A 26,450-nucleotide genomic window follows, 5' to 3' on the forward strand; every position below is an offset into this window, starting at 1 on the left:
TTAATATTCACATAATTTTTAACCACTTGCTTAGCTTCATTTCCTTTCGTAGATAGTTATCTACTTATTTTCTGTATTTCATTGTTTGTATTAACTATTCGAAACTTTGTAATGTCAAAATGTAAAATTAGCCCAGCATTTTGTTGACGTCTAGCCTTCTTCAACAGTGATAAACTTTTCCCTCGCTTTTCCTAGTTTTGGAATCAATCACCGATTGCAGAATTCCTGAACGATACTACACTGGCCTGCAAAATTAAGTATCACACTTTTCAAATTAATTCTTTTTCTTAACTATAGAAGGTAGAGATTTAAGATTAAAAACGTTTTGTAGCAAATTTTATAGGCTTTAATTCTTAGAAACTAAAATTATACATTAGTAACATTTTTAACTTAAAAAAGATAAAAACATGAAAATAGACATTTTTAGTTTAGAGTAAAAAAATTCAACTAGTATTACATGTTATTTAATTTTTAATAACTGGTATTGCCTCCTCGAGCTCTGATTACAGCTTCGAGCCGGTTTGGCATACTGAACACTAGGTTTCGGAGCCGATGTTGGGGAATATTCTCCCATTCTTCTACCAGGGCCTGCTTTAGTGCCCTGAGGGTAGTAGGTGGTGGTCTGCGATTTCTGACTAGCCTCCCAAGCTCATCCCAGGCTTGTTCAATCGGGTTGAGATCAGGACTTCTTGATGGCCAAGCCATCACGCTGATACCGACCTCCTGAATATACTCTTGTACGATATGAGCCGTGTGTGGCCGGACATTATCATGCATCAGCATCGATCCATCACCCATATCAGCTAAATACGGCCCTGCATACTCATTGAGAATCTCTTGAGCATATCTTTGCCCAGTGAGGGTGCCATTTTCTATGGCTACTAGCTCTGTGCGACCTTCTGAAGATATGCCAGCCCATACATGTACACTGCTTCCACCGTATTGGTCTCTTTCTGAGATGCAGGCTTGAAGGTATCGCTCAGCAGGTCGCCTGTAAACACTTCGCCTTCTATCAGAAGTGTAAAGGGAGAATCGAGACTCATCTGCAAACAAAACTCTTGACCATTCTTCTTCATCCCACTGCATGTGTTCACGGGCGTATGGCAGTCTCGCTACTCGATGCTGTCTCTCGAGTTTTGGGCCACTCGCTGGTCTTTGGGGTTTCAAATTTGCTTCAGCAAGTCTTCTTCTCACTGTACTGTCACTAATGTAGTCCCTCCGGGTCTGAAGTAGCTGTTGCTGGACTTCAACTGCATTTTGGTGGCGATTTCTTAACACAGTGGATATAATCTAACGATCTTCTAGGGCACTGATACACCTGGGTCTGCCATTACAAGGTCTCCTCAGATGGTGTCCAGTCTCTTCGTACCTTCGCTTTACCTTCTGGACCGTTCGTACCGTCACACCCACCATTCTTGCAGTGCGACGCATACTGATGCCTAGTTTCAGAAAAGCCATGATCCTAGCACATTCTTCAACTGAAAGAGGCATGATAAATAAATGTTATGTGCTTTTTAGCATAAATTTTTAAAACAAGACCCATCGATCTTGGAAAAAATTTAAAACAGAAAGAAAAATGTGAATGGTAAAATTGTAATTCGGAAACGTCCACTTTGAAAAAGGAATGGTTTTGTTTTTGAAGTTTTTTTTCAGCCAATTCTTAAAAGAAGGTTACCGACTATAAAGTTATTATGTACAAAATTAAATTCTCTTTGGAGTCCTTTTTATTTCTAAAGTATATCTTGTGAACTTAAAAAGTTATCCCAATTTTAAAAGTGTGATACTTACTTTTGAAGGCCAGTGTATTAAGAGTCTTGACTCGAATTAGAAGCTTTAAGCTCAAAACAAACGTATCTCTTCACCTACTATGTCGGATGTCCATGAGCTGGTTGCTTCATCACGTCAATCCCCACTTCCTGAACATGTTAAAGTTGAAACAGTAATAACACGTATTTTCTGTTCAGATTTCTATAGTAATTTTCAATAAAATCAAGCGAAGCCGTCGATTTATTATTATCTTCACTTATTTACGGATAGAATTAAATAAATCACAAAGAATAACGCGATCGCTCGTGATCCCGGTTTACGTAAAGTATTCTACCGCGCCACCTGAGTACAAACTGATCCTGTATTCACAAACTGGCAAACAATGTTATCGAAACATTCAGAGGCAACTTCTGTTTTCAATGATAAAATCACATAAATGTTATCCTCGTTGCATTATCGCTTTTGTTATTACATAGTATTATCATACTTAGTTGTTTGCCTATTTGAGTTCCTGTTGTGGTCTTATAAATGGTTCTTTTTACTTTTATTTCGATTATAACGAGTATTATCAACAAAGCTGCGTCGAACTTTGAATTTGTCCGTTTGTTGACGAACATAAAGTCTGGCTACGGATAATTGTTCATATTAAACTCATGCAGCTAACGGCCATTTTCAATAACGTATCTCTAGTTATGGATACATTGCTCTCACCGTTTAATGACAAGATCTTATCTTTCCATAGTTATGTCCAATATAGATAGTTATAGTCCAATGCTTTATGTCGATAGATTTTTGAAATATAAGTAAGCGTAAAAAGATAGATTTGTCTACGTCTAGTAAGTTAAACTTAGTATAGATAGTTTATTGAAAACGGCCGTAAGACGTTCCTAAAACTCATAATTACGTTATGGTTCGAATGCTAGGCGGCATCTAATAAACCTTTACAAGCATTTTTATGCAGTTAAATAGCAATCAGTGTAGGTCGAATTTTGTTTATTTTTTCTTTAAATTTCGATTTGGAATTAAATCAACCTTCAGATGGCCGTCAGTCCCAATCCTCAATGTAACAAAAAACCTAATTGCATTATACAATCGACTCCAAGTAACCCCGGTAGGGCTATTGGACGCAGCTTTTTATAAATTCGTTCGGATCTTTTTGATATGCAAATCAGTGCCTTAAAAACAGTCCTGGCTCTTTGATGTGTTAATTTCGGGACCGCGAACCTTCTGCATATATTAAAGTATTTTCCTTGTTAATAATATTATTTTGGTTACGGTGTCGTTTCCAAAATAGTGCGGGAGGTATTGAAATGGAACGTACAATAAACATCTAGACTCCAAATCGCCTCCAAATATTGAAAGGTCGACAAAAGTGTCCGAGCGGCTTTGTATAAATGTATATATTACCTTTCACGTATTAATACATTCATTCAAATTAACACCTTATTTCGTGGCAGTCATGTTGAATATCTATTGTATACGCTCATAAGAAGTAGTAATACTACGTGATTCGCGAGACGGACGCGAACACGTTGCAAGAACATTTTATTTTAGCAAAGGTAATGTATTTTTTAGCTAAATAATTAAAAACGTGAAGCTAGTTACACAATTTGGCACTTACCTGAAATACGATACTCCATCTTTTTTAAGTTTGGATATACTGTTATTTGGGCAGGTTTTCACTGAACACTTTGTCATTGCGTGGCGTTGTATTCAAAGCGCGGTCGAAACATAACTGAATGAAAACTCTTAACTTAATAAACGCGTACGCAGAGTTGTACCCCTGCCGTATCGTCCTGGTAATACCACATAAGGAAGTTCATTCCACAGCTTTGTAGTACGTGGAAGAAAGTTCTTTGAAAACCGCACTGTGGAGAACCGCCACACATCCAGATGGTGGAGATGAAATTCCAATTTGTGGCGTGTCGAGCGAAGGTGGAATTCGGCGGCAGGAATCAGGTCAAACAGCTCTTCAGAACACTCCCCGTGATAAATGCAGTAGAAGATATATCAATCCGGACATCGTCCCATTTTAACAACGTTAGCAACGTCAGAAAATAGTCATTTAAAGTTAATAGCAAAGTTCAATTGAGTCAGGTTTTCTCAACTTGAACTCTCTTTAGTTGTTTTCTATAAATATTCGCTTAGCCCCTAAGTGTATAGTCGTGTAAAGTTTGTTGGCACACTGCTCTCTGCAAACCAGCAATTGTAATGAAAGCTCGCGTCTCGCCTCTTTTATGACTCTACCGTTCAGAATAATCTTTTAATGTGTTTAGTTCGCACATTAGTTGGTAAACTCAGAACGTAGATGGCGATATAATCAACTCTTGTTTATGTGTTTCAATTATTTAATTTAGTTCATGCAGAGTATGAAGAAGAACGTTTTATCATAATTATGCTCTTGTTTTTAAAGACAGTGATTTAAGGCACGTGGATTACAACAACATTGTGTTTAATGTTGATATTATTGGTCTACGATATAACTATATTCAAAAAGTAAGTATGCTATAGTCCGACAACTATGTGCGCGCCCGTCCCACAGGGTGTCAGACGGTGGCGGGGACGGGGTACTAAGATGTAAGCGGGTAGCGGGTTACGGCAGTTTCACCCCCCGCTACCCACTGACATTTTTAATGTATCATGTATTACGACCTGTATAACCGAGTGGTTAACGATCCTACCTACTAAGCTAGAGGTCCCAGGTTCGAACCCTGGTAGGTGCAAGCATTTATATGATGAATATGGATGTTTGTTTCCGAGTCATGGATGTCTTAATGTATTTATGTATGTTTATATGAATTTATGTATGTTTAAGTAAGTATATTGTATTAAATATATTATTGTCTTGTAACCCATAACACAGGCTATATATGCTTAATTTGGGGCAAGATAATTTGTGTAAAGTGTGTCAATATTATTATCGTAGTATGTAAAAATGTGGTCCATTCATAGACTTACGATATACTAAAGTATCACATATAGGATATACTAAACATCTCGAACGGAGATACAGCAAGATAGAATCAAATCAAAAGTTACTGTAACCAATTTTGATTGATAAGTCGTAAACAGTCAGTCACGCCTGGAATGAGCTCTGGCACTAGCTAAGGCACACATTAACAAATCAACTTGTTTTACGCAGTATCAGCTGTCACTGACTGACACGCTAGTATATTCTATATCTATGGGTCCAATCGATCCTCTATAAATACCCAATACTTGTTCTTCAGAAACTTAATGAAAAGTTTGAAAGACAGACAAATCTAAATTTGTCCCGATATAATGAGTTTAAAAGATTTTGCAACAGAACATTTGTTGTTCATATATAATACAAAATAACATAAAGATGGTGGAAAATATAATATATTTAAATTCGTAATTCAGGAGCATGCTTTAATATGTGGATCAATTCGTTTCAAATACCTTACGAGGTGCATGTGATAATTTAGTACTTCAATTTTGTTTACTGACTAAGCCCCATATAACTCAATTAAAATAAATAAAGATACCTGATCATCTGACAATTTAAACCTACCTGTGAATACGTACAAAGCCTGCAGAATAGGTAGAAATTAAAGATATAAATAATGAAACTGGAAATTAAGTTTGAATGGTTAATCCTGTTTATTGTATCGTGCTCTAAATAGTAAGGGGTTAAATTGAACCCTTCTTCGAACATAGACAAAGGTAAATCATTAACTTAATTATGTTCGTAAATAATTTAAATTCTAATTTACTAAATTTGCTAATACCTAAACTTTTGTTATTTGATATGGGAGATGATCATATGAAAAATTCAAATTAACAATAATTGTTTAAATGAGTCAATTACAGCAGAACACACGAATGAAATGTCTTTTGAAATAACCTATCTATCCTTAGTTTAACTTACTAGAGTTAGACAAATATTTCCTTTAACGCTTACTTCCATTTCAATAACCTATCGACAGATAGTATTGGACTATAACTATGTTGGATATAACTATGGATAGATCTTGTCATTAAACGGTGACAGCAATATATCCGTAACTAGAGATACGTTATTGAAAACAGCCGTAAATCTATAATGCTATCTATATATTTGCTAAATATATAAATGCAAAATCATTGTATTTGTTGGATGCAATTACTAATTGTGACAGTAATCACGACCATCATGTTCTCGAAGCATCATTACTTAAACAATGATTACAACTTTATCTCTCTAGATGCATCCAATATACGATCATTTATATTTATAGAGTTCATTATTTATTACTTTTTATGAAATAGTTTATATTATTTTAACACGACTCATATATTTGATGCAGCACCTTACAAACTAATTTCTTATGTATATTACAGCCATTGTAAAATACTCCATTTGATTGAAAAGAGTGGCCGTTGAGTTTCTTGTATGTTCTTCTCGCGAGCTCAACTTTTTACGAACATAGTATGGTAAATTGAGTTATTTTAAAGAAATATTTTTAGTGACGATTCAGAAGCGCTCAATTTAAGCCTAATTGAAAAAAGTTTATTAAGAATAGAATAGAAACACTTTATTAACAATATAAACAAACAAAGTTAAATAAACTGTGCGGCGCGTGATTCCCTGCTAAAAGGAGCTGACTCAGTATATTGTTGTGTCAGTGCAGAAGGCACCAACACAACACTGGTTTTCAGCAGCCCCTCGTGACAATTGTAGTAAACAGCTGTTGTAGTCTTCCCCTTGGTATTTATATATATATATATACTAGCGGACCCAGCAAGCGTTATATTGCCGATATTAAAATCGCGATACAAAAGTAACTGTTGATCGTAGATTGGTGAAAATTTGAAGTTGTATGTATTCTTTAATGCTGACTCATAATCAAACAAATTTAAAAGTAAAATGGCAAATAAATTAAAAAAAATCGTGTGGACCACCCTTAACATTTAGGGGGATGAAAAATAGATGTTGTCCGATTCTCAGACCTATCCAATATGCACTCAAAATTTCATGAGAATCGACTTGCCGTTTCGGAGGAGTTCAAAGTTTGACACCATGACACGAGAATTTTATATATTAGATATGTATATATTTGACTTTCACTTAGACTATAATAATTAATAAAATTTCGCCATATAAGTTTTATATTAATAAGAGATATATCATAAGAGTTATATTCTACGTACAGTTTCCAAATTTTCATAATGGATGACACAGCTATTAGTGTAGTAAAAGTCAGTTATAATGTTCAGAATGTGTCGATTCTATTTAAACTTAGAAATGTTTCGATCGTAAACATTACTTGATCCGAGCTAAGCAGCTCAGCGCGCAATGTTTGCTGGGTTTTTATAGCCATAAGTCCTTCTATGTACTACAACTCCAATTAGGTTTGCAACAAACTTTATAAAGTATGTTTCCGTGTCAGATATATATTTATTGATTTCAGTATAACAGCGCCTGATAGAACTGAAAATCTAATATATAAAATTCTTGTATCGCGGTGTTTGTTACAGTCCTCCGAAACGGTTGAAGCAATTGGTAGGAAATGTTCGGAACGAAAGAACGAATCGGCCAACATAAATGTTTTTTTGCCCTAATTTTTTTTTTATATTAGTTTGCATGGCAATACAACGTTTGCTGAGTCAGCTAGTATACTATAAATAATTAAACCTAAGACATAATAAGGTAACAATTATTAGCAACGAAGCCACAGAATATAGAGTACTGGTTCAGAAGTGTCACTTACTTAAATATTTTAATGAAAATCTACTTTAGCTGCCTATTAATAAGGTGCTTTTCTCGCAGCTGCGATTGACATTTAACATATTGATAAATTATATGATTGACAATACGATATGCAAGTGTCCACCCCTACTCTGTGCTACGATCTACTCATACGTACTATTGACGCCTTAAAAAAAGCAGGCACCATTTTCACGTTCAGATTTACTAGTTATTTACCCAGTTCCTCATTACCTACCGTGTGTGTAATTCATTACTACTAAACAAGTAAGGTTACCAGTAGGAGGCTCCTTTGCACAGGAAGCTGGCTAAATTATGGGTACCACAATGGCGCCTATTTCTGCCGCGAAGCAGTAATGTGTAAATATTACTGTGTTTCGATCTGTAAGGCGCTGCAGCTAGTGAAATTACTGGGCAAATGAGACTTAACATCTTATGTCTCAAGGTGACGAGCGCAGTTGTAGTACCGCTCACAAAATTTGAGTTTTCAAGAATCCTGAGCGGCAGTGCATTGTAATGGGCAGAGCGTATCTATTACCATCCGCTGAACGTCTTGCTCGTCTCGACCCTTATTTTTATAAAAAAAGAGTAATAAGGACTAGGGATATCTATCCCTAGTCCTTATTTAATTATTATTCAAAGTATCTACTTTGGTATAAAGTAGTTATAATAATGGTACTGAAATAAAAACGACACGCACGTCGAATTGAGCAGTTGACAACCGACCAAGGATTCCACGCGCCCGAAGGTATGTGTGTATATGAGCACCAGAAGCGTGGAGTGACACACTCCTGACGAAGCCCATTGTATGTTTTCGAAGTATGTTTAAGGCAACTAACACTGCACCCTGAGAAACATGTGTTATTTTACGGCCGTTCCCAATATACTATCTACTGATGGAGATAAATTACTACCTTCCACTGTCAGTAATTAGCTGTCAATAATCTGAAGCTGTCCCAATATACCCGTCATTCTTATCGCCTTATATTGGGATGCGTGAATTGAAATTTCCATACAAACTTTCATCGCTGGTAAGCTATACTTCGTCCTATTGACAGACAGAATGTACCGATAAGGTAATTTACCGTTGATATGTTTACTGGGACAGAAAAGTCAACGATAGTTACCTTCTGTGTGTGACTTCGTTCGTATTAAGCCTTATTCACATCCATAGACCAACGGCGAAGTAAAGCTAGATAAAAATATCGCTTCTCCGGAAAAAAAGACGGACTTTTTTCCCTTGCTGCACATACTCTTCCAAGCTCAGTTCATAGCTTCCTTTTTGTCGTTCATTATATTATGTGCTCCCGACCTAAGATTCTTATTGCGTTCCCTCGAGATTTCTGTAAAAAATTGTGGATACAATTTTATTTAATTTCCATTTCTATATCCCTGGCAGCGTGTGTGAATTTTCATTAAGATCGGTTGAGCAGTTAAGAAATGAAAGCTTAACAAACATTCCCATTATAAATAATTAGGTTTGTTTGTATTGGGTGTGTTACCTATTCAATTAATAAAAAAATAAGGTTTCCAACATCTTTGTGAGTTTAGATGAGCTCTAGTTATTTCTGTTCTGTTGCGAGAACCATCATCATAAATCATTATCAGCCAGAAGGCGTCCCCCAAAGATCTTCTCAACGATCGGTCTTGCACTGCCCTCATCCAACGTATTACAGCGATCTTGACCATTCGAGAACTTTTCTGCCCCACCGGCCATCTGTCGGTGACTTTGGTTCTCCTACGGATCTCCTCATTTCTGATTCGATCTCGCAGGGAAACTCCGAGCATAGCCATCTTCATTACCCTCTGAGCCACCATGTACTTCCTCATCACAGGCAACTCACGCTATTGAAAACCTTCGTCTTCAGACACTGCGATATTTGGGACGCCGCGCTGATGTGAGAACCAACCCGCAATAAATTGTTTTGAATTATTGTGAAAGCAAAAAAAAACCCCACGAAAGGGAAGAAAGACAATTTCAATGATTCTTCTAGAAAGTGTCGCGCGATCTGGTTCTGTTTACGCTCTTTGTGCTATAATGTTTTATTTATTTTTCTAGTGGCTTCTGACTACTCACTTATTTTCATATATTTTTGTCATATTATAACTAAATAATTTTATTTTATTACTGTAAAGTAGTTGATATTATGAAATGTATGGCTAATAGGTGGGCTATTAGATACTAGTGAACACATTTGTTACTTATGCGTTTTTTACTTTGAAGATATTTTAAGTCTTCTCAGTAATTGAAATGTGAATTCTTATGAGAAATAAATATTCATAAACCATTAAATTCTTTCTATTTCAATTGGCATGCCATAACAAATATTAAATTTAATTGTTCAGCTCAGCATTGCAGAAGTGCAATAGAATCTTCAGTTAACACGTCCGTACCATAACTTGAGTCGAGTCACGGTGTTTAACTGCTAATGTGAACACGCTTAAATGACTTAAATCACCTGCATGGCCACACGTGCGCGACAAATGACGTCATAATTTCAACAAAGCTTTCATTTCAGCCCGCTTCTAGAGAATATGGCTTTTGGATAAGGTAGGAATTTAATTATGGCAAACTTTATACTGCAATAACTCATTTGTGTAAATGGAGGAGAGATTTAAAAGTTACATGGTTACATACAGAATTGACCAACAAATTAATTTATGTTATTCCTAGAACAGCCCATATCTGAGGACTGTGTAATCGTAAACTTTTTGCAACTGGTAAATTTCGTACTAATGCAGGAATAAGATCACCTCTGCATCAATTCGTTGACAATTACAACAACGAATTCGGTAGTGTTGATATTTTGCATTTATCCGAGAGCCAGTTCAAGTGCCAAATTAAAAAAAATACTGGATAATATTTGATTTATTTACATACATACTTTTAAATACCTACTGAACATCATAAGTACTTTAGGTTAATACTTTAAATATAGACATAATTTAGTGTACATTTGTAATGATTATATGTCTATTATATTATCGACACAAGTCGATAATTATTTCTTTTTGTGTTTATTGTTTGATTTTTATTAATTTAATTTACTCCAACTAGCCATAATGTTAAGAACATTGATTATTTCTCTTTAGTTTCAGTTAGTATTGCATAAACTTTTTTTTGTACCTAACATTGAATATCTACCTCAAAGTTTTACATAGTAAGATGTGGATAGCGTATCTCACTACAATTTTATTAGACTTTTATGTTATTTCTTTATGTACCTACTTTGTAGTTATTGCTTTTCCTAATAATAAAAAAAAATGTCATGGAAATTTTATCGCACCTTCAACACGGTTTTGAACGTGGTAAATGGTAAAAGGTATGACTTTTGGCATTCGTACTCGTAAGTGTCATTTATTTGACCTAAATTAATAAAGTGATTTTGATTTGATTTACGAAAGAAAAAAATTGATTAAAAGAGTAAAAGGATTTCCAATAATTTATCTACATATACATAAAAATAATTACTAATTTTATTCCATTATGTTCATATATGTAATGGAATAGAAAAGGGGTTATAAATAATATCGGTACCGTACAATCCCCGCACTAATGTATATCGATAAAAAACCTAATGTAAAAAGGGCCGTGACATAGGAAAATGGCAATCCCCTTCGACCCTTTAGAATTCACTTCACGCCCGGGTCTACGAGATTTCGAAACTATTTGTATTATTCAAATAATATACGTGGGTCCGACTTTTATATGATTTTTCTATAAAGGGTCCGAGGAAAATAGTTCACAATCTGTTGGCAGTCTTTGTGCTTGAATCACGGTTGAATGGTCTGCGAAAACAGGATTCCCAAAAAATACTTTTACTGTAGCTGCCGTTAGTACAGAAACCACAAGTACTTGTGCGAAGAAACTTTTAGTACATCTATCAAGTATACTTCGAATAGCATTTTTATTAGTATCCCTTAATAGTACAACAGTGCAACGGCCAGCAATAAAGGCTATTGATGGAAATATGGTCGAGGGAGGCGATGGCTGGTCCATGCGTCATGCTCGTGAACGGGTGCTACTCGTGGGGGCTGGATGATCTTGTTACCGGGAGGTCTGCTTGATGTGTTTTTTTTATTATTATTATTTCCTTTAAAGTTAAATTTATTATATATTTTATTTTATGAAATGCTCACATAATGCCTCTATTTATTCACGGTATGTGTGGATTGATGCATCTACTATACTCAATAACTCTTGTGTTTATAAGTATTAATTTACTTTTTTTTTCTTTTTTTGACTTACTCATGTAAGCCTTTCAGTTTTTGACTTTTGAGTATTTTTGTTGCGTCACTTTGCATATATTGTAATTGAAATGATTTGTAAAACAACTAAAATGTAAATCTTGACTTAAAAGAGTGGCAATGAGTTTCTTGCTACTTCCTCTCATTAGCTCAACCCTTTACGAAGTAGCGGTAAATTCAATAAGAAACAATATTTATATATATTTTTTGACATTCATAAGTGTCATTTTTGTGACCTACATGAATAAAGTGTTTTTGAATTTGAATTTGATGGACGAATGTGCAACACATATTATTATGTAAGTCTTTCGATGCCTAGTTGTGGCCAATTGACTTTATATTTTAACATATTGTATGTTTAAAAATTCATGAATTGAGCTTATTTGTATCACGATAACATGATAATTAAATATACAAGATTTTTTTGTGTGGGACCAGTGGCAGGCTCCTTTGCAGTGGATGCAAATGAGACCTAACATCTTATGTCTCAAGATGACGAGCGTAATTGTGGAGCCGCTCAGAATTTTTGGACTTTTCAAGAATCCTGTGTATCAATTACCATCAGCTGAACGTCCTGCTCGTCTCGTCCCTTATAAACCTAAAAAAAATGTATTTGCCGAATTTCACATAGTAAAGTAATCTCCAAGTCTTTTAGAGTTTTGTTTAGATTGTCATCAAAACAAATCCATTGTGTGCTTTTAATCCCATAAAAATACGAGGGTAGAACGAGAACCATTAACAAAAAAAAGTGAAATTTATCAACAAAGACACCCTACAGCATCATTTAAGGTCACAGAATCCGACACCATTATTATTCCACTTTTGCCCGCCGCCGGCGAAATTTGCGTAATCTCACCTCTGTTTTGTTCGCCACTTCTCCCGCCGCTGAATCTACCGGTCCGGTGTTCGTGTGCTTTTAATCATTTTTAAAGAAACCTTTGTTACTAGTAACAAAAATATTATTATGTTTACTTTCCATCACAAAATACAATTGTTGTAAAAATTGAATATTTACTTCGTTAATACGAAAGAAATTAAAAAGCATTTATCATGGATGATAGGTTAACTAGTACCTTTATTAATTATGAGATGTACAATATTTTTAAGATAATATTCAATTTAATATAATTTACCAGGATTTGGAAATAATTTAGGCGTTCATCACCTTTTAGCTAGATTTTGCATGTCCTAGAATAACTTTAATACCGCTAAATACATTAAATGATTAAACCATACTTAGATATATTTGCTGACTCTCATATGCTATGAAAAGGAGCTTATTTTGAACGAGATTGAGATGAGACTAGCAGGACGTTAGACAGGTACCTAATTGATACGCCCTGCCCATTATAATGTACAAGTATCGCTCAGGATTCTTGAAAAACCCAAAAATTCTGAGCGGCACCACAATTGCGCTCGTCATTTTGAGACATAAGATGTCAAGTTTCATTTGCCAATTTCACTAGCTATGGCGCCCTTCAGACCGAAACACAGTAATTTTCACACATTGCTGCTTCACGGCAGAAATAGGCGCCGTTGTGGTACCCGTAATCTAGCCGGCACCCTGTGCAAAGGAGCCTCCCACTGGTAAAATGCAGCCTCCTACTGGTAAAATGCAGCCTCCTACTGGTCTCCTTCGTGATTTAATTTAGTTAATAACATTGCAGTAATTCTGTATTATTATTGTTACGTTTCAGGACTACTGGGTTGGGAAAACATAAAAATGTTTACATATAGACATTTTCCATATGATTGGTTTATTCCGACGTACGTTTATTCATAAAACTTCAAAGTTATCATTGTACTAGCTGATGCCCGCGACTACGTCCGCGTAGACAAAGGATTTTACAAAATAATAAGCAAGTTTAGAATTGATGATTACCTCATGTCCTATTCCAGTTCCGGTTCCCGTTTTCGCTCCCGTTCCCAACATAATATATGAATCTTATTTCGAGTAAGATTGCTATGGCAAACTAAATCTATTATTGGTATCGTTATAGCTCATCGAGGTGAATTTCAGTTCAACTATGGATTTTTCCGGGATAAAATGTAGCCTATGTCCTTTCCCAAGCTCCGGTCTATCGCTGGACCAAATTTCATCAAATCGGTTGATTTTGATGAAATTTGTTCGCCGGAGCTACTGGGTTCAGTAGCTCCGGCGTAAAAGCGTAACAAACAAACTTACATTCACATTTATAATATTAGTAGGTATTGACACTGTTGTCAGCGATATAGTCAATATTTTGCTTAAACTTGGTTTATTCTCAGTTATACCTTTATACCAAGTTTATAACATAATTCCGTAAGTGATGTTCTATGTAATTGGCCGAAGAGAAAATCCTTAAAGTAGTGCTGGGCAAAGATAAGTCCGAGATGTCGCCTCTGGTCCGCAGAATACTCTTACTGATGGGATAAACTGTCATTACAGCTGAGCTCCTGTGATTTATACGTTACTATTGCTCGTAAATCAAATCAAGGTAATTAAGGCTTAAGCGCTTTTGTTCGTCGGATTAATTGCTACTTTTGGAAGCGGGTTTGTTTGACATTTAGTGTACTCTACGTTTTTGGGTCTTATTCAAGGTACTTATAATTCTTGTCAACAGAAACAAGCGCATTTATTTTTGATTGTTTACAAAATAAATTTTTATTATGGCTTGAATTTCATCATTCTTGAAACAGCATCAATGTAATTAATCTCGTTATTATTAAATTAATTATTCTCAATGGAGACTTATTATCTAATCTTATCTCATAATAACATTGCAAGCAATATACGGTTTTAATAACCTCTTGATTACTGCGTAATTAATAGAGATTCTTCTTCTTTTAATGTAAAACTTATGAAATAACCCGTATGGATATTGCAGTAGGCGTTTAGTACCGCTTATGTTATTTCTTTTTGTAATGTAATCATTTATCCCCTTATTCATAATGGTCTGCTAACTTATAACAGCCGCTAAGGAGTGTTCTTTCTCATTCTGACTTAGGTCAATAGAAGAAGACAGAGTGAGAATTAGCAATGCTTTATGTTAGCAGACTATTACGAATAAGGGGGTTAGTGTGTAATTTTTTTTATGTCCCAATTAAAATGAAACGTCTGTTTTGCGAAATTATTTCACTATTTTTGAACGTTGGTTCAATAATAATAACGGAACACTTTCAATCCTTCGTAGATTAAACTACAGTTTTATTAATTGCATGGCGGTATTTCAAGCCATAAGCGATCAAGAGTTAGATAATATTAAGAATTAATGAGACATCAATTCCACATACCTGTATCAAAGTACTTAGCGCGGCCCTAGTAAGTAGAACATATTCCTTATTAGCGTTGATTCACACAAGTGTAGTGCTAGACTTATTTTTTTTTTATTTATTATAAAGACGTACTAACTAGATATACAATTACAAAATATTATGGGTTCAAAAGCGTATTTTTTAAAATTGCCAAATGTATTAATATTTATATCTCCTACTATTAGTATGGAATTTATTGATATATAATTATGAAATAAGTTGGATAGGTGAATTTGAGCCATAATTGTTTCTGAAAAATCGTACATGTACTGTCAGATATGTACTAATACGACAATTATGAGGTGGTACACATAATCCAATCATGGATAGAAGTAATGGACAGTCTAATTGATTAGTTAATAATCAACTTATGTAGGGATGTCAACATCGGATCTTCTTGAAACATAAAATTTAAAAGACGCATTAAACTTCTGTAACGTTTTGGATACCTTCTCATTCTTTAAAAAGTTATTGTTATGAATCTTTTGTAAATTTATATGCAGCTTGCATCACCATCCGCCCACAAGGCATAGACATTACAGAGGGGTTAAACGCGGCCTGTACTGAAGAATCGGATCCCGCTGAATTCTCGATAGAACCAGTGGATTAGTTGTTAATGTGAAACCTTGATAAATTTTGACACATGATTCTCCTCAACGCGAGGCATCCTTAGGAGTGATATTATCGTTCCACCGAAATTTGATATTTGACTTACCTATTTGGAAATAATTAATGAACTGAAATGAAATGATTTATTTGTATGAATCGTGGTAACATAGTTGTTAACAATTAATTGGTGTACAGCACAATTCGCCAATATATCGGCATACAAATATTTATTGTCAATATTGGAATTTTTAAATTTATACGTCATTAAAACACATTACATAGCTTTAATTCAGTAATATAATATAAAATAAACATTAGTTTGTAGGTGCCTCTCAAAAAATTACATTTAAATACTATTATTTTGGCTAAAGAATTCTTTTAAACTATAAAAGCATTTATCTATTAGCCATAATTTAAATTTTTTCTGCATTAATGTTTTAGGCATCTCTCTTATATTCTTTGGAAGGTGGTTAAAGACCCTAATACACATAACATTTGCGTTATTTTGATGAAGCGCTGTTCTACAGTAAGGCATCAGAAGGCGAGTTGGATCTCTTAATCCTAATATGGAATAGTCCTTTGCTGGTTTAAAAGTTTACCATGTTTTTTAATGAACATACAAATTTATAATATATATAGACCAGTAAGCGTTAACAGACGTTGCTTTTTGAATAATGGTCTACACGATTCTAGAGGACTGACATTGCATAAAGCTCTTATACATTTTAATAATTGGCAGATTGAAAAAAAAATATTTTCCTATTAAATTTTTCTGAATCGATAACTCAGAAGTGCTAAGGACACTCCTCTCCCCCCCTCCCAGCACAGCATCTTCCCATTTCTGGCGCCTTATCGCGAAGACGTTCTACTTATAGATATTTTATTTTCTTTGCCTATATAGTATAAAAACATAAATAACAAAAAGCCTATATACTATTAAAATAAATTACTAAAAGAAAATGCAATATAAGTACATAGAATGATAGTACATTTGTTTTGTAAAACAACGGAACCTTATAAATCATAGCAGAATCAAAATATAACAAAGTTGCATGTTTAAATAAAGACCTTTTTCTTTTGTAGAAGCCAATATCGAAAGTTTAAATACTTTGCCAGTTCAGTTTATCCGGGCAAGGAGCACAAAGAGTTAGAACTTTGTAAATATATTCGCGTCATGATTGTCTTTCCAGTTTCTGACAACTCCTTTATTGTGTGCGCAAGTTTTGACAACCACGTGTCAGTGTACTGGTGGCGAAACAAAATAGAACTCTCCGTTAAGCCAATTCTAAAGCCGCGTCCGCTGCGTCGTGTTCTCGTGTTTGTTCACACAAAAACATGTTTTATAAACAGATTAGGGACGTGGCTTAACAGTTTTGTTAACATGTTTACCGCGAGAAACGAATAACTTAAAGGGAGGGAAATTAACGCATAATTTGTAAGCGTTTACTGAATGAAGACGTATTTATCATTCGTAGTTAGCGATAATTCTATTTGGTTTGTTTGTGATGGAGTGGAATTAAGAAAATACTTTGTTTTTTATACAACTGATAACAGAATGGATGGTACTTTGGGATGTTACATTGGTAGATCATAAAAATAAATACAAAAAGCTAGATGCACTTCGTCGGAACTCATTTTTGAAATGAAACAAAAACAGATGCAGCGGCCGGGCTGTTATGTTATCATATTTTTTTAACATGTTTTGTTAAAAAAATGGTGCACGCGACCCGGTTTAACGCATCCTACTGTGATCTGAATCTGTGTGACTTCTTTTATAAATGTTTCTTTACATTCTTGATTCTATGCATATTTTTTCATGAGTGAGGAACTGAGGATTACGATTAAAAATCGCCTTGTTTCCGAAACATTTAATCTCTTTTCACACCTGAAAACATTGTTCTGCAAAGACAACAAAATATCGCGTCAAATAAAAAAGGAATTATCACCAGTCAATCAATGAAGTTCATCATAATATATGCAAATTCAAATATTTTTATTCAAAATAGGATTTAAAATCACTTATTGAACACCAAAAATTACCACCCATTCAAAATAGTGTGCCTCAGACCTGAGAAGAACGTGCGCAAGAAACTCGAAGGGCTCTTATTTATAAAAATATGAATAACAATGTAAATCGTACAATAAAAATTTATTATTAAAGGGCCTGAGGGTGGTCGATTCATTCCCTAACACCCATATTCTAAGTCGTTACCTCGAAAGTCCCTCGACTCGAACTCAGTCGAGGAGGCCTCAAGGAATGACTTGAAAGGAACTCAAGTTTGGTATTCATAGTTGTCAGTTTGAGGAATTCATGAGGTTCCTCGAATGAGTGTGAGTCGAGGTAAAACTCATGAATTACGTCATCGTTTGGAGGAATGCTAACCTTATTATTGACGATTTTTTATCTGTGGCTTTCAACTTCTTGTGTCAAGTGATTAGTGAAGTGTCAAATGAAAGCGAACACATAAATAAACAAATATTAACGCAGCGTAATTCGAATTCCTTAAATGCACTTGAAAACAAAACCCATGTTTTGCGCAAAAAATACTGTGATATTTGTGAAGTGGGTGGCTTGGAGAAGAAAATATTTTGTTCGCTTCGCAGTATACAAGTGAATTCAATCGTGTGTTGTTCTTATTGAGCAATTATTTAAAATGACTGCAACTGGAAGACAGCTTTTCAATGAAGCCGAAAAGATTTGTCTGCAGGAGTTAGTGATAAAATACAAATTAAATTCAATAGCCACTATGGGGAGCGCAGTGGCTAAAAAAAATCCCTGGCTTAGCCTAACAGAGGAGTACAATGCCATAGAAACGAATTCAAAAGTAAGTACTTACTGTAGTTGAAAATATATTTTATTCTATTATATTCACTTAAGGCAAACTTTACGAAACATTTGAGCAATTATTTCTTTATCACTTTATTTTTAGAGGACTGAAGCTCAACTTAAAAAATGTTGGGACCAGGCGTAAAAATATATTGGCCTTAGAGAAAAGGGAAAGGATGAGGACCGGTGGTGGTTCCTCTAATGCTTACATACCTAGTACCTGTACTGGAGGATGCTCTCGCTGAACAGACAGATGTGGAGTTGGCAGATGTAATCGACAGTGATAACATACCTTGTAGTGCAGGTAAATAACATTAAAGTACTTCTGGTACTTACTGCTTTAAGTTTATTGCCATTTGTGATTTTTTATGACTGTTTTTCTGTTTGGCAGTAATCCAAATTGATAATGTGATGTTGTTAGACATGTCATCTCAAGTACCAGCAGTTGAACATGTGTCAGAAAGAGGTAAAATAACCAACCTTTTTAAAATTATAAAAAATAATATTATGTTATTATATATTATGTTTATTGTTAAGTATTAATGTTATACGTAATTTTACAGAAAACATTATAAACACTCCTCCACATTTGACAGAGTCCCGGTTGACTGATTATAGTGCAGCTCCATCACATGGTAGTTATAAAAATATTTTGTCAAAGTTTAAAATGAATGTACATTCAATTAAATAAAAAAAATGTTATACCTGAACACATTATGATAGGCAAAATAGTTGCCATAATCAACCACTTAATTAATGTCTGACTGTTCATCACTGGTGTCTTTTCTTATTATTTGAAGATAGGGGATATAGAGCCTCAACTCGCCATGCTGATTAAATACTGGTTGATGGGCTTAGATAACTTATTGCAACTCTTTACATTTATTATCAGTTGTTAGTGGTAGTGACTGGGTCGACAGTTTAACTTGTTCTCTATTGATGGTATGGTTAGAGAGACGGAGACCACAGGCCTATTGTTATTATTTAAAAAAAAATCAATAAATGTCTGAAATTGTTGTTTTACATTTACAATATAGGTCTTATTATATGATTTACATTTCAGAGTCAAGAAATATACGGACCAGAGTGATTCAAGAAGAATTTCATATCCGTCAACAAACATATGGAAAATCTCAGAAAAGGGAAGAGGAGATTTTTCTCAAAGCCAAAACTGAGAGAGAAGCTGCAGAGGAACTTCTCCTCTGCAATAGAGCCAAAAGAGAAGAGGCTGAATTAAGTTTAAGAATATTTAAAAATAAAAATTTTGAAAATTAATTTAGTATTAGGTTGTATGTATATGTTTATTTCAATTCTATTGTGTAATAAAAAACTTTATTGCTTAGTATTCATTCATTTATAAATCATTAAAAATTTAGTTGTGAACAGTATTTAACAAACTTATTAATAGAACAATAATAGTAAAGATTAATATTTTAATTTTCCTTAAAGTAACGTTTAAAAAAATAAACATATAAAAAAATGTATATATAAAAACATAATAAGATGTAGGTGTTAACTAAAATGTCTTGCTATAAATGCAGCCCTTATAACACTACCTCATGCTGTATCACCAGTGTGAGGTACTGGAACTACAGCAAGATTGGTTAAGGGTTCAATCATTTCTTGATTGGTCTCAATACTAATATTATGTAGCACAGCACATGCCACTATAATATTACATGTATTTGACAGATTATTTTGCAGTTTTCTATTCAAACATGCAAATTTTCTTTTCCATACACCATTAAACCTTTCTATAATATTTCTAGTACTGATATGGGCCCTATTATATTTGAATTCAGGTTGTGATTGTGGATTATGGACTGGTGTATACATGTATGGTGACTGTGCATAACCACTATCACCAATCAGTAAACCTGCAATTTCCCCTTCTTCAAATCTCATATAACACCTGCTATTATTAAATATTCTAGAGTCATGGACAGATCCAGGCCAGCGTGCTACGATATCATATATTTCCATCCGAGGGCCACATACTATTTGCACATTAATTGAAAACCAACTTTTACGATTGCGAAATACTTCGCCGTTTTGTCGGTTTGGATTTTTTATTGGAATATGGGTACAATCAATGCATCCAATAACCCCAGGAAATCCAGCAACACGATGAAATTGAATGTTCACATTAGCTCGCTCAGGGACGTCAGGAAATTTAATGAAGCGCCTTATTTTTAAAGTTAAAGCTTTCGATACATTGGCCACAATCTTTGAAACGACTGATTGACTTATTTGGTGGAAGTCGCCGCAAACAATCTGTAAAAATACCGATTAAAGTAAAAATGTATACATACAAAGCTTTGTATTGCAATTTTATGAATGTAGACAAGTTATAAGAATACTTACTTGAAAGTTTCCAGTTGCGTAAAATCGTAAGGCTGCTGCCTTGCTAAAATGCTATTTGGATCACGGGTGGAATCGGCAATCCACGATTGCTGTCTCCAGTATTTTGGAAGAGCAGGGGTAACAAAAAGCTTGCCACAATATTTTTGGTGAAGCGGAATCTTATTCGAAATTCATTTTCATCATAAATTTCCATCGGATTTTCTGCATCTCGTAAATATCGTCGCGATAAGTAGTCGTAAGGACTATCGTACATATATTCAATAAAACTTTCGAAAGACATTATAAAAAATTAATGAAATAATGTCTTTTGTAGCTAACAATTACTTATAAACTTCCTCAAGGTAGATGGCGATCAACCTTACATTTGACAGTTGGTTCCTCGACTCAAACTCACCTCGAGTGAGGAAGGTGTTTGAGGTAAGGACAAAAATTACAACTGTGAATATGAAAACCCCTCAGTGAGGTTGAGTCGAGTCGAGGAAATCATGAGTTTACGACTTAGAATATGGGTGTAAGTGTGGTATCACTAAGAAAGTCATTTATTTATGGAACCTTTACCACAAAAACGTTTTTTAACAATTCTTTTGAATTTCGTAACATTTGTTTTGTATATTTTCTGGGATAATGTTGTAAAAGCAACACACCCTAGTCCCTAGTAGTTGTCCCTATCGCCCGATAAAAGTTGCTAACTCGAATAGTAACAATAACAGTATTTTAATTCTGAAAATATTAAAAATTACCTGCATTACATAATTTTTGGATATTTTCTTTATTATATACTATATTTTTTACTTTTAGGATTGTTTTTGATGCTAGTATTAACTTTGTGATTATCACAGATTCACTTATGCACATACATAACATTATCAAGAATATATTCTAATGCTAAAGTTAAAATCTTTATTTCTTTAAATTTTTCTCGACGAAATTTAAACCTCGGTTATAAATAGCGCGAATAGCCTTCTTCTGCAGCACAAAGATGGTATTGATATCGGCTGCAATGACCCGTAACAATAATATAAACAGACAGGGGTTTCCTCTCAAGTATCGTTATGGAGGAAATGATTTGGAAAATTATTGTCAATAGAAATAAATTAATTTATCAAAATGGAGAGGCCATTATTCGTAGTCATTCCATTATGCTTAATTTTACACTTCATTGGAAATCAATTGCTGCCGTTACCGTTCAGTCGGTGGGGCGAGCGTCTTAATTAAGTTCCCGTGTCGATTCATGATAATTACCATACCTACTGTACTTTATACTTTCATTCGCATTGTAAAGGGCAAATTTTTTAGTAAAATTTTTATTTGAAACACAAGTTTATGAGAATATACAACGGATTCAAATTAAATTTGAAACGGCAAACTATAGATATTAAGAGTGGCAATTAGTTTCTCGCCACTTCTTCTCAATAAAGCTTAACCCTTTCCCAAGTCGCGGCAAATATAAAAAGAAAAGAACACTTTTGACATTGTCATTTCCTTGACCTACATGAATAAAGTGATTTTGATTTGATTCGATTTATGTCCATAGATTATACAGGATTTAACCTGACAACCTCCGAATACCCGGTTCCGTAGAATTATCTATAACTGGATCATTTCTTTATTCAATTTCTATAAGTAGGTTTTTTTTATAAATATTTTAAAAAAGCTTTTTTAAATAATATAATTTATTAGATAGCTATGGTTGACAAATGGACTACATTGTATTTTAATTCTGAAAACATTTAAAATAACCGGCAACATAATTTTTTGATATTTTCAGTGCCAATCATGGTCTAATTGCAATCCCCCACTTTTTAGATGTAGTTGTTTTATATATAGTTATTTTTTATTCATTAGAGCAAATTGTCGTATATGACAATTTGAATTCGTGCTTCAGCTAACAGAGCTCTATTTTTTAGTCAAGTAAAACGTTCAACTCTGCGGTCTTCACGTTGAACCGCAATATTTTGAACATAACTCTCCGTGTCAGTTTCCGTGATTGCCATACGGATCGAAGCCGTGCAGTGGTTGCTCGTGGTTAGGCGATCCGTTAAGTGATATCCTTTTCAGATTCCCACGTCTCTTTGACTGTCTGATGCGATTTTACAAAGCATTGTAATCCCTTCTGTCCCTTGTCATACAATGTCACATTTAGCGCTTTACTCCCTCCCACCTTCCTAACGTTATTTATACCAAGGTGTCGACGCCAGATTTCCTAATATTACTCTAATATTACTCCGTTTACCCACTCTGTCACTCATACTTCATCAACTACTTGCCTCCTTCCCTTTCCCAAGATCCCCCTCGCCACACCCCTCTTATATTTATATATTATATATATATATATGTATACATATCTATGTATTTATTTACCTTAGTTTTTAAGTTAGTTTTAAGTTCTAGTCATTAGTCTTGAGTTAGGTTAAGTGATAGGTTACGAGTAATATTACGTTATATCAATAGCAAATAGCCAGGTTTTCCTAGTTTCCTGGATCCCCCCCCCCCCCCCCCCCCCACAAACCTCATGTATTAGTTATTTTAGGCATAATAAAGTTTTTATCCCTCAATACGTAGATAGGGTTGTAGAAATAAGTTTTCTGACACCTACATATATAAGGCTTAATTGTAAATTGCTTTAATAAGTAGATTTCAGTAATTTTGTATATATACTTTAAGATCAAATATAGAAATTTGGAATTTGATTTTTTTTTTTCAACTACTTGCACACGACACCTGAAGTACACAAGAAACTATAATTGTATCTAATCTTGTTAAGACAGACGAAATATACATATATACATATCGCGAACACAGAGGCCAATTATACCAGTGAGCTATATTTTTTAAATTAAGTTGTTAGAAATTATAATATTTATTGAGATATTTCAAATCTCTCATACACAAAATGACATACCGAGGAGGCGCTATACGGGAGAAGAAGAGAAGAGTGATGCTTGTAAATAATAAATAATATTTGTTTACTGCATTGGGACCGTTTTACGCAAACGTATTGAAACGAAACGTATTACCCGAATAAGGAAAATCACTATTTATTACGTTTTTGCTCAATCACTCGGTGCCCTGTGAACGGGATTGAATGTGAACAAGGTTTAATTTAATCATGTAAATAAACAAACAAAATATGAGGAGGATGTATTGAATTAATTGTAACAAACAAAATTAATTCCAAAGGTTATATGTAATAATATTGTAAGTACTGCTTAAATATTTGTATCGTTAATAAAACTTTCTTTACTTAGCAGAAAACACGCAAACAAGGTGTTTTTATACAAGTTTTGTGGTGAAAATATAGCATTCGGAGCTATGAACACTAGTTAAACCTGTTTCACATATCCTTAAGTCTGATTTGTAGGTTGCCAATACTTGCTGTGGGTTATAGTTATTATGAACTATCATTTACAGTTTAACAAGTTTTTTCACGGCATAAAGCATTTGTTTAGTACGAAACTCCGAAAAGTTATTCTTATATCTTGTACTTTTTTTGTGTAGGTAAATTTATTCCGTATATCCGTCTATTAATTAATTTTATTAGCAAATGGCCGTGCACAAATATGTACATGTCCACCTCAACTCAAGTATTATTCAATTAGATTATAATACAATAAATTAATCTTATTAAAATTTTTTTGATTCGTCAATATTTTTAAATACTTCCGGTGTACTTAACGCTGCTTTTGTTGAGAAGAATTGGCAATGAACTCAACAATTGCCCATTACAACTAAAAATACTAAAAGATGGCGTCGCATTACCAGTTCTGGTGAGGCAGTTGCGGGTTGGTTAAGAGCTTGGTGTTTGTTCTAGTCTTCAGTTACAAACTATAACAAATATTGGATCTCCTAATGCCTCGACGCACTACACAAATTATCTTGGCCCCATACTGGCATGGTTATGGTTTGTACGATATACTTACTTAAACTTATATAAACATCAATAACTCGAATAAAACATCTATATTCATCATATAAATGTTTGCACCTACCGGGATTCGTACCTGGGACCTCAAGCTAAATTGGGAACCTGTCTCTAACTACTGGGCTATATGGATCTCATTATATGGAGATCATTTATACATCTTGATAGACTGTGACAGCTGTCGAAACGTCGAAAAAATTGAGGTTGACAGTAAACCTCTTTTTTGACCAGTGTACGTGACACTAACACAAATTAAGCTACCAATCGCGAGTGTAAGCCGTAGCTTGTCACGCACACTAAAATAATAAACCTGGCCTGTTGTCGTCGGTAATCTAGAAGTAAGAGACTCTATCTAGACGTATAAATTATCTAAGTTTATAATATTAAAATTATAAGAAATCTTACCGATCACAGTATCTTCCGGCTGCACTGATATTTAGAAGTATTATTTATTCTAGGAACTGGTCCCTATCAGATACTTCAATAACTCATTGACAACAATAGCTTCAACGCTATATTTTTCCAGAAATCTTTAAACATTTTCTTCATCCAGACGTCCTATAAAGCTCAGTGGTTAGTGACCCTACCTGTTGAGCCAGAGGTGCCGACATTTATATGATGAAAATGGATGTTTATTTCCGAGTCATGGATGGTTATATGTATTTATGTATGTTTAAGTAAGTATATTGTATTAAATATATCGTTTTCTATGCCTAGTTTGGGGTAAGATACTTTGTATAAAAGTGTGTCAATATTATTATTATCCCTCATCGGAACCTTTGTGTAAGATTCGCTCTCGCATCCCCTCTATAAATCCACAAATAGATGTAAAAATGACTTGAGAATTCCTTTGTTCATTGTTGGCCCTACATTAAGAATTCAGTGAAGAATTATAATATGAAATTGTACCTTATTATTAGGACGTTCAATTTGATTTTCATTGGGCTTGTTCTATTTGAGAATGGCGGCAGAATAGGTGATTTTAATATATAACTCGCAAAACGTAACTTTTATTGACATAAAACACAGCCTTAAAATTGTTTATTTTTTATGGTAGAGACAAAAGAACTTCGTGTCTGATGAGTAGTCAATCACAGACGTTCTCCTGTAACAGCTTTCACATCGTTTAAAGTCATTACGAGTATAAGCTCCATTATTAAATTTATTTCATGTATTAAGTAATTTGTTCAAGGTCTATAAAGTAACGCTAATTGTAAATTTGTGTCGAATAAGTTAAATTAGAGATACTTATTTATATAAAAAATATCATTTAGCGTTCGGGAAGCTTCGTAAATTCTTCTCGTCCCAAATACCACAGTGTCTGAAGACGACGGTTTTCAACGCTGATGACTTAGGGTACGCAGACGTGGTCGCTAAGTATGGGCCTTATGAGAAAGCTCATGGTCTCTCAGAGGGCAATGGAGAGGGCTATGCTCGGAGTTTCCGTGCGAGATCGAATCAGAAATGAGGAGAACCAAAGTCACCGACATAGCCCAAATGATTGCGAAACTGAAGTTGCAGTTGGCAGGGCAAATAGTTCGACGGACAGATGGCCGTTGGGGCAGCAAAGTCCTCGAATGGCGACCACGTACCGGAAGACGTAGTGTTGGTAAGCCCCACACAAGATGGACCGACGATCTGGTCAAGATCGCTGGAATACGTTGAATGAGGGCAGACCGATCGTCGTGGAAATCTTTGGGGGAGGCCTT

General features: G+C 34.5%; 1 protein-coding gene, 1 long non-coding RNA gene and 1 pseudogene across 3 annotated transcripts in view; 2 read left to right on the forward strand and 1 right to left on the reverse strand.

Annotated features, from left to right (window-relative positions):
- LOC126976422 (syndecan) overlaps nucleotides 1–26,450 on the forward strand; it is a 319,751-nt gene that overhangs the window by 271,840 nt on the left and 21,461 nt on the right. The window lies entirely within an intron of this gene.
- On the forward strand, nucleotides 17,821–19,797 carry LOC126976450 (uncharacterized). The gene is made up of 5 exons (XR_007731911.1): nucleotides 17,821–18,453; nucleotides 18,559–18,759; nucleotides 18,847–18,921; nucleotides 19,019–19,090; nucleotides 19,519–19,797. It is a non-coding gene; the product is annotated as an uncharacterized LOC126976450 (long non-coding RNA).
- Nucleotides 19,968–21,337, reverse strand: LOC126976413 (putative nuclease HARBI1; annotated as a pseudogene).

This window comes from Leptidea sinapis, chromosome 40 (genome assembly GCF_905404315.1).
Source record: "Leptidea sinapis chromosome 40, ilLepSina1.1, whole genome shotgun sequence".
Taxonomy (NCBI): Eukaryota; Metazoa; Arthropoda; class Insecta; order Lepidoptera; family Pieridae; genus Leptidea; species Leptidea sinapis.